This window comes from Peromyscus leucopus, chromosome 1, assembly GCF_004664715.2.
Source record: "Peromyscus leucopus breed LL Stock chromosome 1, UCI_PerLeu_2.1, whole genome shotgun sequence".
Classification (NCBI taxonomy): Eukaryota; Metazoa; Chordata; class Mammalia; order Rodentia; family Cricetidae; genus Peromyscus; species Peromyscus leucopus.
The window spans coordinates 48,208,352-48,227,613 of NC_051063.1; the positions used below are offsets into that span (position 1 = coordinate 48,208,352).

The following is a 19,262-nucleotide window of genomic DNA, read 5'->3' on the forward strand; positions in this document are numbered from 1 at the left end:
GTTCCAGAATCCAACTCAGCAGCAAACTCTTTCACCCACTGAGTCATCTCACTGGCTCTGTTATATATATTTATACATATGTATAATGAAAATGTATTTTCATCATATCCTTATCTATCCAACACCCTCCCTCCCTCCTTCCTCAATATGCTCCCCCCTCCCAATTTAGTGTCCTCTAAAAAAATCTATTGAGTAGGGCAAAGGACATGGTCCCTATAGAATGGGAAAAGATCTTCACCAACTCCACTTCTGACAGAGGGCTGATCTCCAGAATATATAAAGAACTCAGGAAACTAGACATCAAAATACCTAACAGTCCAATTAAAAAATGGGCTACAGAGCTAAACAGAGATTTCTCAACAGAAGAATCTCAAATGGCCAAAAGACATTTAAGGAATTGCTCAACATCCTTAGTCATCAGAGAAATGCAAATCAAAACGACTTTGAGATACCGTCTTCCTGTCAGAATGGCTAAGGTCAATCAAAAACACTGAAGACAGCTTATATGGGAGAGGATGCAGAGCAAGGGGAACACTCCTACACTGTTGGTGGGAATGCAAACTTGTACAACCACTTTGGAAATCAGTATGGCAGTTTCTCAGAAAATTGGGAATCAATCTTCCTCAAGACCCAGCTACACTACTCTTGGGTATATATCCAAGGAATGCTCAATCATACCACAAGGTCACATGCTCAACTATGTTCATAGCAGCATTATTTGTAATAGCCAGAACCTGGAAACAACCTAGATGCCCCTAAACTGAAGAATAGATAAATAAAATGTGGAACATACACACAATTGAGTACTACTCAGCAAAGGAAAACAGTGACATAATGAGGTTTGCAGGCAAATGGATGGAACTAGAAAATAACATCGTGAATGAGTTAACCCAGACTCAGAAGGACAAATATAGTATGTACTCACACAAAAGTGGATACTATATGTAAAGCAAAGGATAACCAGACTGCAACTCACAGCTCCAGGGAGGCTAGCTAGTAAGGAGGACCCTAAGAAAGATGCAAGGTTCGCCCAGTGATGGAGGAGTGGATGAGATCTACATGAGCAAACTGGGGGTGGGGTGGGTAATGGAAGGCAAGAGACAGGGAATGAGAGCCTAGGGGAGTGGTTGGTTTGAGCTGGAACGGGAACAGAGTGGGAGAACAAGGAACGAGATACCATGATAAATGAAGGCACCATGGGGGTAGGGAGAAGCAGAGTGCTAGGAAGGTTCCCAGGAATCCACAAAGATGACTCCACCATAGATTACTGGCAATGGTCAAGAGGGTGCCCGAGTTGACCTACTTTGGTGATCAGATGGCTGAATACCCTAACTGTCATGATAGAATCCTCATCCAGTGACTGATGGAAGCAGATGTAGAGATCCACGGTCCGGTCCCAGGCGGAGCTCCAGGAGTCCAATCGAGGGATTCTTTGAGCAAGAGATATCAAGACCTTGATTGGAAAAAGTACAGAGACAACTAGCCAAACTACTGGAGACACATGAACTATGGACCAGTAGCTGAGGAGTCCCCATGGTACTGGACTAGACCCTCTGGATAAGCAAGACAGTTGTTTAGCTTGAATTGTTTAGGGGGCCCCCAGGCAGTGGGAATGGGACCCATCCCTAGTGCATGAGCCGGCATTTTGGAGCCTAGTGCCTATGGGACACTTTGCACAGCCTTGGTGCAGGGAGGAGGGGCTTGGACCTGCCTCAAATGAATGTACCAGGCTCTGCTGACTCCCCATGGGAGACCTTGCCTTAGAGGAGGTGGGAATGAGGGGTGAGTTGGGGGGGGGAGAGCTGGGGGTAGGAGGAGGGAGAACAGGGGAATCTGCGGTTGGTATGTAAAATTAATAGAAAATCTCATAATAAAAAAAGAAAAATCTATTGATTTATTTTTATTTATGTGTATATTCATGTGTCTGTGTTAGTATATGTCACATGTGTGTGGGTGCCCACAGAGATCAAGACGGTGTTGGATCCCCTGGAACTAGAGTTACTGATGGATTGTTGTGCACTACTCAACATTAGGTACTGGGAACCAAATTCTGGTCCTCTAGAAGATCAGGAAGTACTCCTAACTATGTCATCCTATCAGCCCCCATATTTTTAGCTTTTTGAGATAACTACACTGATTTCCATAGTAATTGTACTAATTTACACTTTGGCCAACACTGAATTGGTAGTTTCCCTTTCCCCATGTTTTTCCCCAGTGTTGACTGTCATTTGTTTCTCTCCTTTTCTTTCTCCCATTCTGATGGCTGCTGCTTCACTCATTATTGACTGTTTCCTTAGTTGTACAGAATGTTTTGATTTCTTGAAGTCCATTAACTGATTATAGGCCTTATATTCTGAGCAGTCATATTTAGAAAGTGCTTACCAATGCTTGTATCTTTTTATTTTATTGTTTTTATTTTTAGACAGGATCTCACTGTGTAGCTTTAGTTGACCTGAAACTTACTATGTATGTCAAGCTGGCCTTGAACTCACAGAGACCCACTTGTCTCTGCCTCCCCAAGTACTGGGATTAAAGGTGTGCACTACCACACCCGGCTCTATGTCTGTGTCTTGAAGTGTATTCCCTACTCTCCTAAAAATTTCAGCTCTTATGTTAAGATCCTGTAGTTGGAAGTTTTCCTGTGTCCTGCCCAGTCCTGCAGCTGCTCAGACCCAAATAAACTCACAGAGGCTTATATTATTTTCAAACTATGGCCATGGCAGGCATCTTGCTAGCTAGCTCGTGTATCTTTAACCCATAATTCTTATATATGTTTAGCCATGTGGCTTAGTACCTTTTCTCAGTTCTCTGCCTTGTCATCTTGCTTCTTCTGTGTCTGGCTGGCAACTCCTGTCTCAGCCCTTCCTTTTCCCAGCATTCTCCTCATCTGCTTGCCCTGCCTATACTTCCTGCCTGGCTACTGGCCAGTCAGCATTTTATTTATCAATCAGAGCAACGCATATTCACAGCATACAAAACGACATCCCACAGCAAGATCCTGTATATTTGTAGTTGATTTTTGTGAGACTGAGAAAGATCTACTTTCAGTCTTCTACATGTAGATACCCACTTTTCCCAGCACCATTTGTTGAAGAGTCTGTCCTTTTGTATTTTTCTCCACTTTGTATTTTTTTGGCATCTTCATCAAAAATTAAGTAGCTCTGGGCTTAGTGGTTAAAAGTGCTTACCACTTGTGTAGAGGACTTAAATCTGGTTCTCAGCATCCACATCAGAAGCTCACAGCTGCCAGTAACTCCGTTTCCTTGGGATCTGATGCATTCTGGCCTCTGTGGCCTTGTTGTACACATGTGGTGTACGTATAGTCACATAGCCATACACACACACATAATGATTTTTCTGAATTTCAATGTTATAATGGCTCCCTTTTCATATATGATTTTATTAATTTGGGTCTTCCTGTTCTTTCTGTTGGTTAGTTTGGCTTAAGAGTTTGTCTACCATGTTTATTGTTAATAAGAACCAACTTTTAGGTGGCTAGAGAGATGGCTTAGTGGGTAAGAGCACTTCAGAGGACCTGAGTTTGGCTCCCCCATATGATGATTTACAACCAAACATAACTCCACCTAGGGGAACCAATGCCTTCTGACCTCCTGGGCACCAGGCTTCCACATGGTACATGCACAGATATGTGGCAAAACACTCAAAGATTTAAAATAAATCTTAAAAATAGAAGAAAAGAGCCAACTTTGTTTTGTCTGTAGACATAGGACTGCTTTCACTGTATCCCGTAGTTTTTGGTGTGTTATGTTTTTATTTTTGTTTGATCCTTGCAATATTTTTATTTCTTTCTTGATTGCCTCAAACTGATTATTGTTTGTAGTGAATTCACTGATTTCACTACAGACACAGTCAGTAGTATGTGCAGATTATGTCTAGTTTATCTCTTGCTGTTAATTTGTTGTTTTAATCTGTTGTGATCAAGTAGAATATGAGGAATTATTTATCTTTTCCTGTATTTGTTAATACCTGCTTTGTGCTCTAATATATGATCTATTTTCCATGGACTTCTAAGGAAAATGTCTATTCTGCAGTGTTTGGATGTAATGTTCTATAGAAATATGAACTCCACTTGATATATATCAGTTAATTCAGAAATTTACTGGTTTCTTTTTTGTTGGGATTACATGAATTGATGAGAATGAGGTTTTGAAGTCACCCATTACTGTTGTGTTGGAGTTAATCTGTGACTTTATATCTAGTAGTATTTGGCCTCTTTGCCTTCAGTAACTATTAGAAGGTAAACAATCAAGAATTGTAAGGAATGATTTAATAAGATGGGTGGGAGGGAACTAGAGTAGGTATGGATAAGGAATTAGATTTTAGATAAGTATTAGATTTTCAAAAGTAACAGAAAAGTGAGGTGAGTAAACTATCAAGGAGGGGAAAATTGTTATAGTTAGAATCCAGGTTTTAGAGAAGGAAATACAGAAAGAAGAAAATAATGTAGAAATTAATGGGTAAGTATATGAGATAAGGCTACAGACTATAGCAAAGAATGCCTTGTAGTAAAGTGAGTTTGAAAAACTTAAACAACAGCCCTAACATTGACTGAGCAGTATAGAAACAGAAGCAAAACTATCATTAGATATAAATGCAAGAGTAGAAATCAGATAATAGAAAATAAGAAATCAAAAGAATACTTCTGGAGTGAGTATACTTTCTGGCATAGCTGTGTGGAGATGAAAAATGGGCTTCATATAACCCTCTATCTCTAGGAGGGTTGTACATGGTACTGTGTGGTAGAGTGGATAGCAGAAGCTATTGGTTTCTATGGCTTTAGTGTTTGTGGGATTCTGGTGTGGGGAATGGGAGGTTGTGATTCCTTTTCTAAGTAGTCCATTGAACTGCACTCCACCCCAGCCTCTTTTAGTCCCTCAGGTCTTGTGTATGAAGAGTGACATTTCCCTAGCCATTTCTGCTCTCTCCTGAATAGCTTTATTTGGCAAGCTGACTTGATATTCATTGGAGAGGGCTTCTAGCTCAGCGTCCTCAGCTTTCTTGACTGTTTCCTAAGTTTAACTTTTCTAGGAACCTTAGGATTGTTTATTTATGTTTCTATTTTTAAAGACAGTGTCTCTTTACATAGTTCTGGCTGTTCTGGAACTCACAGCTCGGCTTTGATTGTCAGCTTTCTTGCCTGCTTCCTAAGTTTAACTTTTCTAAGGATTACTAGGTTGATTGTTTGTTGGCTTGCTTGCTTATTTATTTATTTTGTAAAGACAAGATCTCTACATAGCTCTGGCTGTCCTGGAACTCACTGTATAGATTGGGCTGGCCTCAAATTCACAGAGATTTGCCTGCCTCTGCTTCCCAGTGTTGGGACTAAAAGCGTGTGCTCTAAGGCCTGGGCATCAGACTGTTTTCAAGAGCATCTCCCATCGTTCCTACCAGCAATGTTAAGAGTGTCACAATTTTTTTCTGTACCCTTGTCAATATGTTAAAAATAGCCATTCTAGTTGGCTCTGGTTGGCTTCCAGCACTCAGGAGGCAGAGGCAGAAGTAGCTCTGTGAGTTTGAGACCAGCCTACTCTACAGAATGAGTTCTAGGACAGCCAGGACTGTTATACAGAGAAACCCTGTCTTGAAAAACAAATTAAAAAAAAAAAAAAAGAGGGAAAGAAAGAAGAAGAAGAAAAAAGAAAACAAAATTGAGCTGGGTATGGTGGCCCATGCCTTTAGTCCCAGCACGGGAAGCAGAGGCAGGTGGATTTGAGTTCAACGCCAGCCTGGTCTACAAAGCAAGTTCCAGAACAGCCAAGACTCCACAGAGAAATCCTGTCTTATTGGGCTAGAGAGATGGCTCAGTGGTTAAACACATTGGCTGCTTTTGGAGAGGATCTGGGTTCAATTCCTAGCACCCATGTGCTGTTTCACAACCATCTGTAACTCCAATTCTAGAGTATCGAGCACCATCTTCTGGGTGCAGGACACCTGTACTGCACGCGCGCGCGCACACACACACGCGCACACACACACACACACCCTAAAAAAGCCCTACAATAAACAAACAAGTAAATAAATAGGAAAAAATTTTACTCTGACCTAGCCTGGTTTTTGTTTGTTGATGTTTTGTTTTTTCAATCATGCTGATCAATCTAGGGGCTTATATGCTATGCAGTGCTCTTCCACTAAACTGTATCTTCAGCTCCACCCTACTCTTTATTTTCTTTGTATTGCTTGTTTATATTGCTGTGAGGTAACTCCTTCAGAGAATATATGAGTGCTCTTAAAGCTGAATAGAAAGTCTGTATTGCTGGCTGGCAGTTGCTTGTGAGCTTGACCAAATCATATAGCCATGAGCCTCACCATTTGCTTTCTATGCATGGAAACCATACCCTGCTTGACATACTTTGGTTAACAGTTAGCATGAAGCGTAAGTGCAGAAGCTGAAAAGGAAGGTTAGTACATTGAGGAACTTCCTTGGATCCTGAAACTGTGGACCAGATCTCTGATGGATTAGATCTTGTTCCTGTTTTGGCAGGTGTTGGGTTCTACAGTCAGAATGGTCCTCTAACATCAGTTGTGCTAAGGTCTTGGGGCCTGTTATAGTACTTAGGTTTTTTTTTTTTTTTTTAAGTTCTTAAAGATGGAATGTATTAAGACATTGGGGACTGTTGAGTATTAATTTTAGATGTGTCTTCATTTTCTAAAAATGGAGATGTCCACACATAGAAATTTCTTACTAAAGACTTTGAGTTTGGTGTTGTATTTCTTTTTACATTATTGTTTTTATTGCATGCTTTCTTACTTTCCTTGTAGCTCCTTGTTAGATTAACTGGTTGCTTAAGAATGTGTTAATTTTTATATTTGTGAGTTTTCCAGTTAGTCTTTTAATTTTACTGCATTGTAGTTGAAGAAGATACTTTATATGACTTACATCTTTTTCAGATTTATTGAGTTGTTTGTTTGGGCTTAGCAGACTGTCTTGGAGAGTGTTCTGTGCACTTGAGAAGAACATATATGTATCTGTTTAGTGAGTTCTGTGCATTTCTTCGAGGTTTTGTTGTTTAATAGTGATGCTGACGTCTTCTAGTTCATGCTTACCTTTTGCTTAGTTGAAAGCGTTCTTATGCATTGCGTTCTTAGCTATTGTTATTGAGCTGCTTCTCCCTTCTGTTTGTTTTAATTTGTGCTTCACAGTCTAAAATCTGTTACCAGGTGTACATATTTAATTACTAGGGAGTTATGCTCATCTTCTCTTCTTCCTGCCTCCTCCTCCCTCCTCCCCGGGCTCCCTTCTTTTTCCTCCCCCTTCATCTTTTTTGACATAGATTTTTATGTAGCCCTGGGTAGCCTGGAGCTCACTGTGTAGACCATGGTGGCCTTAAACTCAGTGGCCTCAACTCAGCAGAGATCTGCCTGCTTTTGCCTCCAAGTGCTGGGATTAAAGGTGTGTGCCACCACACCTAGCTAAATTTTTTTTTTTTTTTTTTAAGAAAAATTAGCTCTATTCATTTTATACATGAGTGTTTTGCTTGCATGTTTATATGTGTACCACCTGCATTCTTGGTGCCTGTGGAGACCAGAAGAGGGCATTGGATCTCCTGGAACTGAAGTTATAGATGGTTGTGAGCCACCATATGGGTGCTGGGATTTGAACCTGGGTCCTCTGCCAGTGCAACAAGTGCTCTTAACCACTGAGTCATCTCTTCAGTCCTACAAGATCTTCTTGATGGATTTGCTCTGTTCCCATTATGTACTGTGCTCCATTGTCTTCTTAACATGTTTTGTTTTAATGTCTGTCTTAATGTTTGGAGTTCTATAACTACATACCACAGTCTGGATGGTTTATAAACAACAGAGATTAGTTTCTCAAAGATCTTGTAACTGGGAACTTGAAGATATTAATAGATCAAGTCTCTGGGAAGAGATTCTTCTCATGCATTTAAAGGATGGAGGGTCCTTTTCTTGGGCCTTTTTTTATTAGGGCAATAATAGAATGTTTTCCTAGCTTTCAAGCTCTTTAACCTCCAAAAAGTTACATGTCCTACTAAAGTTATCACCATTTCAACAGTACATTCCAATAATAGCTTCCCCACTGAATATCCCCAATTCTTTCTAAGAACGCATTTAATTCTCCCAATAGCTCTGGTACCTCATTTAATATCAGCCAAAAGTCCAATATCCAGAGTCTAGAGTCTCATCTAAATATTATGTAAATCAGGTAGAAGTAAGACTAAATTGCAATCTATCCTGAGACATTGCTTTCTAGCTTTGAGCCTGAGATAGCGTATCTTTTATATGCTTCTCGGATACACTGGTGAGATAGGCATGATATAGGCACTCCCATTTAAAATGAGAGGAAATAAGGAAAGATGAAAGAGCACATAAGTTCCAAATAAGTACAAAGTTTAACAGAGCAAAAACATTTGGCAGTTAATTTTCAAGAACAATATTTTGCTGGATGCTCTTGCCAGATCTCGGGGGTAGGTACATTTTCTGGACCCACTAGAATAATAGACTTGTCCCCTCAGCCTTGGTATTCTTTTTTTTTTTTTTTTTTTTTTTTTTAAATCTATTTATTATGTAGTGTTCTGTCTGCATGTATGCATGCAGGCCAGAGGAGGGCGACAGATCTCATCGCAGATGGTTGTGAGCCACCATATGGTTGCTGGGAGTTGAACTCAGGACCTCTGGAAGAGCAGCTAGTGCTCTTAACCTTTGAGCCATCTCCATTTCTATGATGATTATATACCTGGAGTATGTGCCCGTGGCTCCCCAAGGCCCGAATTATGTGAAGTCTGAGGTCCCAGAAAGTGGATTATTTGGGCATTTGTCCTATTTGGGGCATTATAGTAGCTCAGCACTGGAAGAGGCTTTTGCGTTTATATCCTCTGATTGGAAGAACAGTCATTGTGATTTCTGAATTGCCTTCATTGATAAAGATTAAACATTGGAGTCATCTTTTTATTAGTCATTTGACAACAGCCTTGGTACTCTGTTAAATGTTTTTTCATTCTTTAAAAATATATGTGTGCAGAAATTTTCCTAATCTTTTAAGCTTTGTTTCCTTTTTGATGAATTAAATGGTTCTATCTTTAAATCATTTCTCATTTCACTCCAAGAAGTCAGGATTTCTCCTTTAGCCCTTTCCTGGGCTAAATAACCAGTTTCATTACTCATATTCTGTCTTTCTTAAGCTGCTGAGACATAAACACAGTTCAGTCAGGTTCTTTACTATTTTATGACAAGATTGTAGATGTAACCAACCGTCTTATTAAATAAGAAACACAGAACCAATGTAAGAGAGAAAGCCGAGAGGTCAGAGCTCAGAGCTAAAATCTCACCCTTCCTCCTGCGGTTGTCCTAGCTTCCTGAAAGAGAGCTATTTCCCTGTGTGTAAATCATTTCATAGTCATTCTGCCTTCTCATTGGTTGTAAACCCAAACACATGACTGCCTTGTCACTGTCTATATGTACAGACCCCAGGTCTTAAAGGCATATGTCTCCAGTGCTGGCTGTATCCCTGAACACACAGAGATCTATGGGATTAAAGGCGTGCGCCACCACCGCCACACTCTGTCTATGGCTCTAATAGCTCTGACCCCCGGGCAACTTTATTTATTAACATATAATCAAAATCACATTTCAGTACAATTAGAATACCACCACACAAGATGGATATCCCTACATCATTCAATAGCATTTTCCTCTGAGACCTCAACAGAAAGGTATTTACTACTCATATTTCTAGCAGAATTTTGTTCCTGATAGCTTCAGTATCTCTAAAGAGAATTTGGCTTCTCTCAGTCCCCCACCCCTTATCCCTTATTTTTATGTGTGTAGATATTTTGCCTGCATGTATGTCTGTGTACCACCTGTGTGCACAGTACCCGAGGAGGCCAGAAAAGGGTGTTGGATCCTCTGGGACTGAAGTTTCAGATGTTTGTGAACCACCATGTTGTGGGTGTTAGGAATCAAACCCAGGTTCTTTGGAAGAGTAAACAGTGGTCTTAACTGCTGGGGCATCTCTCCAGATCTCTGATTTCTTTTCTTTTCTTTTCTTTTTTTTTTTTTCAATTTTTAAAATTTTATTTTATGTTCATTAGTATTTTGCCTGCATGTATGTCTGTGTGAAGGTATCAGAAGTCCCGGAACTGGAGATACAGACAAGTGTGAGCTGCCATGTGGATTCTAGGAATTGAATCTGTGTCCTCTGGAAGAGCAGCCAGTGCTCAATATGGTGATATTTTATTTGTACTGAAATGTAATTTTAATTTTATGTTAATAAAGTTGCCCTGGGGTCAGAGCTATTAGAGCCATAGCAAGAGCGTGGTGGGTAGAAGAGCTAGGTAGATTTCTGTGTGTTCAGGGATACAGCCAGTATTGGAGACATACGCCTTTAAGACCTGGAGGGCGGTACTTACAGGCAGTGATGAGGCAGTCATGTGGTTGGGTTTACAACCAATGAGAAGGCAGAACAGAAAGACTATTTAAACACAGACAAACAGGAAGTAGCTCTCTCAGGGAAGTTAGGAGCACTGCAGGAGGTAAGATTTTATCTCTGAGCTCTGACCTCTCGGCTTTCTCTTTTACATTGGCTCTGTGTTTCTTATTTTAATAAGACGATTGGTTACATCTACATCTCTTAACCACTGAGCCATCTCTCCAGCCTTCTCTCTGATTCTTTTAAATCTTTACTAGCATCACTTACAGCAGTTTGTTTTTGGCAAAATGTACTTTTTAAAGCAAGTATGTACTTCAAAAATCCCTATATACTATATCTATGTTTTTAGAGTGTTATCACAGCACCTTACTCCTGGAGCCAGTTTACTTTGTCTGCTAAAATACCATGGATTATCTTAATGGCAACAGAAAGTAAATTTTCAGAGTTGTGGAGGCTGAGAAAGCTAAGAAAAAGGTAGACGTGTATCAGATGTCTTGTGGGGGCCTTCTTTCTGATTTGTGGATGGCTGACTTTCTGCTTTGTCTTTATGTGGTGGATCAAGCACAGGATCTCTCTTGGGCCTCTTTGTTTATGAGGCTCTGCAGTTGTGACTTATCACTTTCCAAATGCATGTTTCTTAATCCTGTGACCTTGTTGGATAGGATTTCAGCATAAAGGTGGGGTGGAGGGCATTTTCCAAAGATTCAGACCACAGCAGTGTCTATTTCTTTTTAGCTGCTGCTGTAAACCATAGTCTAAAAATATCAAGTGGAAAGTTCTACAAATTAAGTTTTAAATTGTGTGTATTATTCTGAGTGGTGTCATTTAGTCTTATGCCATCCATACTGTATACATCACTTGTCTATTAGTTCTTGGTAGCCACCTGAATTAGTTACCAAATGATCTGTCATGGTATTGTAGTGATTGTATTCAGTTAACCTTTATTTTATTCAGTAATGACCCCAAAACTTAAATGCAGCAATACTAGCAAACAGAAGCCATTTAAGTGCTTCCTTTAAGTGAAAATGTAGCTTTAAAAAATGCCCAGTTTCCTGAGGTCTGTAGTAAAAACAAATCTGTTTGTGAAATGTAAAGGGCATCAGTGTTAATTTTGCTCTCGGAACCTCAAACTGCAAACTGCAAGTTGCAGCCTTAGTACATGATATAAATGCTTGGTTGGTATGGAAAAGCATTACATTTGTTGGTAGAAGGAATGAATTTATTAAAAAAAATAAAGGGGAGGGGTTCAAAGCATTGAGTCTGCACGAAGATTTTGGCCACTCTGAACAAGTGGTACGAAACCATTGAATGCAAGTAAAGGATAGTTGCACAGACTCAGAGGCTTGCACTAAAATTAGTTATGTAACTTTATATAGTACTTTGCTGTAATTGTCCTGATTAGTTACTAATTTCTTACTGTGTCTATTTAATAAGCAAAACTTAGTTATAAAGCTTGTATATAGGAAAAACATGAAGGAGTCAGTACTGTTCATAGTTTCAAGGGTCTGTTGAAAATTTTGGAATGAACCCTTGCAGAAAAGGCATCTAAGATACAGCCAGTCCATTTTTTTTGGTTGCTGTTTACAAATTTTAAAAATCATTAGTTTTAAATTTTCATTTAAATAATAATACTTTAACACCTGTGCTTGACTCAAAAGCTAAGTCCTTTAACTGACAGTATGTGATTGCGTCATAGTTTTAGGTGGTGGCGCACGCCTTTAATCCCAGTACTTGGGAGGCAAAGGCAGGTGGATCTCTTGAGTTGAGGACAGCCAGGGCTGCATAGAGAAACCCTGTCTCAAAACAAAACAAAACAAAACAAAACTCACCTTAATCCATTCTGCCAATATATGCCTTTTAATTGGAGAATTGGATGTCCTGTAACTATTGATATACCACTTTCATTTTGTCATTTGTTTTCTGCATGGCTTCTTTCAGTTTTGTTCAAGCCCTTTCTGAATACTTCTTTTGTGTTATATAGATACTTTCTAGTTACTACTTTGGTGGGCTTTTTTTGGGGGGCGGTTCTTTTGTTTGTTTTATTGCCTCTGGGGGGGGAGGGAGGGAGGGAGGGAGGGAGGAAGGGAGGAGGGAGAGAGAGAGAGAGAGAGAGAGAGAGAGAGAGAGAGAGAGAGAGAGAAATAAAACCAGGAGACTAGGAACACCCACTCTCTTTCCCTCCCTCCCTTCCTCCCTTCTCACTTTCCTCTCTCTCTCTAGGCAAGTGCTCTACCACTGAACTATATACCCTCACCCTTTCTCATATCTTCTGTACATTGTTTAGTTGATTTCTTAATGTTTTCCTTGAGCACTATAATTAACTGAATTTGTAGCTATATTTTGAATTAGTAGTACTTTGTAAAATGCTTTCATCCTATATAGTTCTCTCACTGCCCCCCAAAAATTATTCAGTATTTCTCTACCATGCAGACGTATAATTACTGTTTTATTTTGTTGTCTTTTAAATTATAGGGGACAAAAGAGAAGCAAACTTCTGCTTTCTTTGTTAAATACTTTCAAATTCTATCTTAAATAATTTACAAATACTTAAAGTATGTAATTAAACAATATATTTATATTAAGTACCTTACATATAATATGGAGCTGAGTACATGAATAGTTTTGAAATACCATAGAATCATACTAAAATTAAATGAAACATCTAACAGTATAAAGCCCCTGCCATCCTTACTAGGACTAAAAAATGAATCTTCTTTCTTCTAGTATTGTGAAAAGTTTATTTTTATTTCTGTGCTTTCAATCACAAAGATTCCCATTTCCATTAAAATGAAGGAAATAGTTCAGCTTGTAGTTCTGTTGTAGAAACTCCACGACTCTCCATGAAGCACAAGGAGTCCTTTTTATCACGTACTTACCTGCTGTGGTGTAATTTATACTTTTGATATCTTTAAGAAAAATTACCCCCCACACACACAGTAACACACACTCACTCACTCACACAGAAAGAGCAGGGGAGGAGGCATTCACATAGCTTTCTTGACCTTAAATGACTAAGGCCCTCTAAGGAATTGAGACCCACAGATTGTCAGTTAGTGTAATTGACTCACTCTTAATCAACTTCAAATTTACATTTAGATGGCTTCTTTGCTGAAACATAATTACTGAAGACAGATAGAACGTATATAACAACAAATGACTGGACTGCTCTTGAAGCCCTACATTCTCAGTATAGGTCTTTGTGAAGACCTACATTCATATCTCCTAGCTCTTGTGTATCTTTGCTGTTTAGGTCACGTAATACATAGGAATCTCATTCATGGCTCTATGTGTTAAACATACAAATATAATTATATAAAATTATTTTGGAAATGTTCCAGCTGCTAAATATGTAGTCCTTTTCTCCTGAATTTATTAATAACACTTTTTATTGGGCTTTGTTTTTAGGTTTATTGTGATCACAACATTGTATAAAATGTATAATAGTAGATTGTATAAAAAGTAGTTCTCTGTTTTTGAGTTTTCACAAAAAAACTTTTTCATTTCTGGTTTTGGTCTATAGATACGGGAAACTAGGTTGATCTGGGACTGAAAAATCATCTCTCTCCAGCAGATATCAGTTGCTCTTTCTGTTCTATTAACTATCCTTTCAAGTCTTTATGCTAGACACACAAAATGGAACTCTTTTTTTTGGGGGGGGGGTTGGTTTCAATATAGGGTTTCTCTGTGTAGCCTTGGGTGTCTGGAACTCACTCTGTAGATCAGTCTGGCCTTGAACTCACAGAGATCCACCTGCTTCTGCCTCCCAAGTGCTGGGATTAAAGGTATGTTCCACCACCGCCTGGCACAAAATGGAGTTTTTATTGTAAAACCTTAATGTAAAAAATTTTAAGCCACTCAAAATAAATAAAAGGATATAGGTATTAGAATGAATATATTTACATTCATTCAATGTCTGCATTTACTTATTGAATGCTTACTTTATTGAGGACTGTATGTAGTTCAATGAACCAGATTCTGAAATGTAAATAAGCTTCATTTTCTTTGTTTGTCATCTAGTGGATTAAATGCCAAATAATTAATTTTAAAGTGTAGTTTATTGTGCTTGCTAGTTTTATGTCAGCTTGACATAGCTAGAGCCATTTGAGAAAAAGGAACCTCAATTGAGAAAACGCTCTCATCAGATTGGCCTGTGGGCAAGCCTTCGGGACATTTTCTTAATTAAAGTTGTGTGTGAGTGTGTGTGTGTGTGTGTGTGTGTGTGTGTGTGTGTGTGTACCCGTGTGTACACTCAGGTTACCATTCTTAGTGGCAAGCCCCTTTATCTGTTGAGCCAAATGACCACCAGGTTTTAAATATTTTAATTGTAAGGCGTATATTTTATTTTTTAAATATTTATTTTATTTTATATGCACCTGCATGTATGTATGTGTACCACATGTATATTTGGTGCCTGAGGAGGTTAGAAAAAGGGAATGGATGTCCTAGAGCTGGAGTTGCAGGTGATTGTGAGCCATTATGTGGGTGCTGGGAACCAGGGTCCTCTGCAAGAATGTCCTTTTTTATTTTATAATTTAATTTAATTTTACATATCAGCCACGGATTTCCTTGCTCTCCCCCCTCCCGCCAAGAATATGTTCTTAATAGCAGAGCGATCTCTCCAGCCCTTATATTTTAGTTTTTAATATGATGTAAACTTCTTTTGTTTATTTAAAAATGTGGTAATACATATTTTTAATGTTTTAAAAAAGTTTGTGTATGGGTGTTTTAGTTTGCCTACATATATGCCTAGGCACTGCTTTCTTGCCTGGTGTCTACAGATGCAAAAAGAGAGTGTTGGCTCCCTTGGCACTGAAGTTACAGATGTTTGTTACGTGGGTCCTGGGATTCAGAAGTAGGTCCTCTGAAAGAGTAGCCAGGACTCTTAGCCCCTGAACCATCTCCCCCAGCACTATTTTTGAATTTTGAATTGCTTTATTGTGGCATTTTCATAATAATTTGTTTTTGTTGATCCTCTCTCATTGTTCTTCCCTATCTCCCCCACCCCCAGTTGTCCCCTTTCAGCTTTCATGGTGTATGTGTCCTCTTGACCTCTTCTTCCTCACTACTTCTTCCATTCTTCTCGTCCCTTCTCTGGATCCATAGCCTATACCCACTCACACACGCATGCACGCACACTAATTAGGATCCATGTATGAGAGAAAACATGCATTATTTGCCTTTTTGAATCTGGGCTATCTCATTTAATTTGCAGATACATCCTGCAAGTTTCACAATTTGATCTTTTTTTGCAAGTAAATAAATTTTCATGTGCCACGTTTTTATTATCTGTTTATTGGTGGATGATATCTACACTGGTTCCATTTTCTTATGAGCATCTCTGGTAGGATGCAGGCTCCTTTGGGTGTATATCTAGGAGTGATGTAGCTGAGGCATACAGTAGTTATGTGTTTTGTTGGTTGAGGAAACCTCTATAGTGACTTTCATATCTGTTATACTAGTTTATTCTCCTACCAGCAGTGAATATGGGTTCTTTCTTTCTTTTTTTTTTTCCTTTTTATATTCTCAGTATTTTTTCATTTTTGTTTTATTTTGTTCTTTGTGTGTGTGGTTTTTTTTTAATTGTTTTTTTTTTTTTTTTAAATTTTACTATACTGTTCTCACTGGGGTTCAGTGGAGTCTCACATTGTTTTAATTTGCCGAGAATGACCAGTTCATTCTGCTCTTTAGTGATTGGCAGTTTGGTTTGTTCCATGTGTATATGTGTGTTTTTTATTTTTGCAGCTCATTCTGTATTCTAGATAGTAAGTCCCTGTCTGAAATGTAGAGTCTGTTCAGTTTGTTGGTAGTTGCCTGTGCTATGCAAAACCTTCTTAGTTTTGTATAATTTCACTTGTCAAATCTTGAGGTTACTTTTTTGTGCTATATTACTGGAGTCCTATACAGAAAATCCTTGCCTATGCTTATATTTTGAAGTATTTTTCCCTAAAAGTTTCAGAATTTGAGGCTTTAAATTAAAATGAGTTTTTTAGTACATGGTAATAAAGATCTTTTTCATTATTGAATAGGCTATCTTTTTTTTTTATCAAGTATATATTTTGACACTTTTGTCAAAAAGTAGGTGGTTTTATTTCTCGGTCCTATATTCTGTTCCAGGTCTACGTTGTGCTTTTGTTATTCAAATTGAAGGGAGACATTTGTGGGAAATTTTAATGTGTCTTGTTTTCTGTGAGGAAATCAGTGCCTAAAAAATGAAGCTTATGAACCTGTAGTTTAAGAACATTGGGAAATGGAAGGCTTCCTAGACCTCTGGAACATTAACTTTAGAAAGATACAAACATATTTAAAAAAAAATCAACCCACAAGGTTTAGATAGCCTATGACAATTTTGGTTTTACAAAACTTGTGCAGTGCTTGTACATATGGCAGAAAACAGAACTTTGGCATTTGGCTTTTCCATTTAAAAAGAACAAGGTTGTGAGGGTGAGCAAAACAGAAACCAAAGCTCCAGGCGAGCAGCAGACACCATGTCTGCTCACCGTTGCTGTACAGGTTCTGCCTTGGTCTTTTGAAGGTTCTCAAGTTAATATATTTTAGTTAAGGAAATAAATATTTATTGAACAGATTGAAAAATACTTTGAAAGGAGAATGATACTTTTATTTGGGCAAAAGTGAGGTGCAAAGACGTGAGAAAATATTAGTAGAGAAAAATGATTATTGAACACAGTTTAAAAAAAAAAAAGCTTCTGACCAAAACTATGTTCTGGGAAATACCCTACAAAAAGGAGATTGTTTTAGATTGTAAAATGTTTTTATTGCTGGATGTGGGATTGCAGGTAGGATTCTTCTTACAGCAGTGTGAACTTTAAAGAAGCCATTAATTACTGTCATGGTGTTCTGAGTCTCAGTTCTCAGTGAGAATCTGAAGACACTGCAAATTGTAGTGAAGAGACTTGGAGACTGGTTTGAGACTAGTGGTGATGCTGGGTAGTACTTAGTTAACTCCACTAGGAAGGCTTTAAATGTGCAGCCAGGGCGGTGGTGGTGCACACCTTTAATCTCAGCACTTGGGAGGCACAGGAAGGTAGATCTCTGAGTTTGAGTCCAGCATGGTCCACACAGCAAGTTCCAGGACAGTGAGAGCTGTTATACAGAGAAACCCTGTCTCGATAAACCGAAAAAAGAAAGATAACAGTTTACAGTAAAGGTACTTTTAAAACCCTAGCAATAGAATATGAAGACTTGACTTGCCTCTTCAGTATTTATTCTTTTTTTTTTCCAGTAGTATAAACAAAAGTTTATTGATAACACAATAAACATAACTTCAGTCAACTTTTTCAAGCCCAAAGAATAGGACCTGAATTGCAATTTACATTTTGCTTTAACTATTACAAACTCCATCCATGTCAGCTGTGAAATTTTCATTCTGAGTGATATTGTATTTCTTGTAAGGATAAACTCTGATCAGTGACCAAATCCTTAATTTTTGCTATCCAACTATTTTTCTTGATTTTTCTAACTCCATACATTGTAGACTGTTCAATGAATCTGTAATAAACTTCCAAAATGAAGGGAATGTCTTTCTTGCTCTTGTTTGCCTAAAATCTTAGCTCGAGTTCATCTTTTTAAACAAAAAATAAGCTCCCAAAACATCCTCAAGTTGAGCTGCTAAAACTCCTTTAAAGACCCTCCTTGCCAGTGGTTCCATGGTTCAAGCCATTCTGAGGACTGCACACTCAGACATGTGCATGATTGCTGTGAACAGTATTCATTTTTTTTTTTAAGCGCTCTGGCAAAGTGTTATTAAAGGAAAACTTCCTGGTTTACTTTTCATTAGTCTGTTCTGGCATGCTTTTGATATATCAAAATCACCTGGGTCAGTGATAGCTAGTATGCATACTCTGTAGTATTTTCCACATGCTGTGCCCAATTCAATATTATTGCCACTGTAGTGATGGACATCAGTTCTGGCCAACATGGTATAGTGTTCTATTTCAGATTTCCTTAAAGCTGGGCAATTGTTGGTGAGGATAGTCAACTTCGCTTTGCCCTGTCTGATCACCTTCAGAGCCTATCCCAGCAAGTACTTTCCACTTTTCATAACAAGTTGGAGCCTAGAGTTGATTGATTCCAGGGACTTTTTTCATCTTCTTTGTGGCCACTATCTTCCAGCCTTAGGTTTGGGACAGCCCCCAACCAAGGTCAGCCACCAAGATGGCCAGGAGGCCCAGTATTTATTCTTTATGGCACTTTGTTATCATTCTTCATGGCTTTTCTATGAGATCTTGTTATGAATTTTTGTTCTTATTTGCTTTTTGTTAACATCAAGCATAGCATGTGGGATAATTCAGTGTTGCTATGCAACTGCTAAATTCAATATTTATTATTAATAAAACTGGGTAATGTTAACATTCAGTGAACAGAGGACAGCAGAATGTGGATCTGTAGTATACCTTATATAAATGTAAGGTTCAGTGTATTGTGGCAAGCATGAACAGAAGAGAAACGACTTTTATATGGTTATTATTTAGAACAAAATTAGTTGTGGATAAATCTTTTATGACTAAATTGGTTGTGTTGACTGCTTGCTTACTTTCTGTCTGTGTTCCTACTCCCCTCCCCTAATACGGGACTTAACTCCCTGTGGAGTATAACTCTGAACTTGTGACATTTTTTCTTACTTAGCCTCTTGAATGCTGGATTAGAGGCATACATCATATCCAGTCAGTGCTTTTTGATCTGTATTTTTTTTGCTAGTGATAATGTGTTACTTATATTCTTCCTCAGTTGACCTATTTCAGATTCTGTTTTTTGTAAATTTTAAATTAGTATCTCTCAAGCTGTTACCTCTTCTCTCTTTGTACTTTGCTAGTATTTCTTGTTATATTACATTTTT

General features: G+C 38.4%; 1 protein-coding gene and 2 pseudogenes across 8 annotated transcripts in view; 1 reads left to right on the top strand and 2 right to left on the bottom strand.

Moving 5' to 3' along the window:
- The window catches only part of Lcor (ligand dependent nuclear receptor corepressor), a 129,501-nt gene that overhangs the window by 33,092 nt on the left and 77,147 nt on the right, over window positions 1-19,262 (top strand). The gene's annotated exons all lie outside the window — the stretch shown is intronic.
- Window positions 17,485-18,086, bottom strand: LOC114706861 (annotated as a pseudogene).
- Window positions 18,190-18,509, bottom strand: LOC114706862 (annotated as a pseudogene).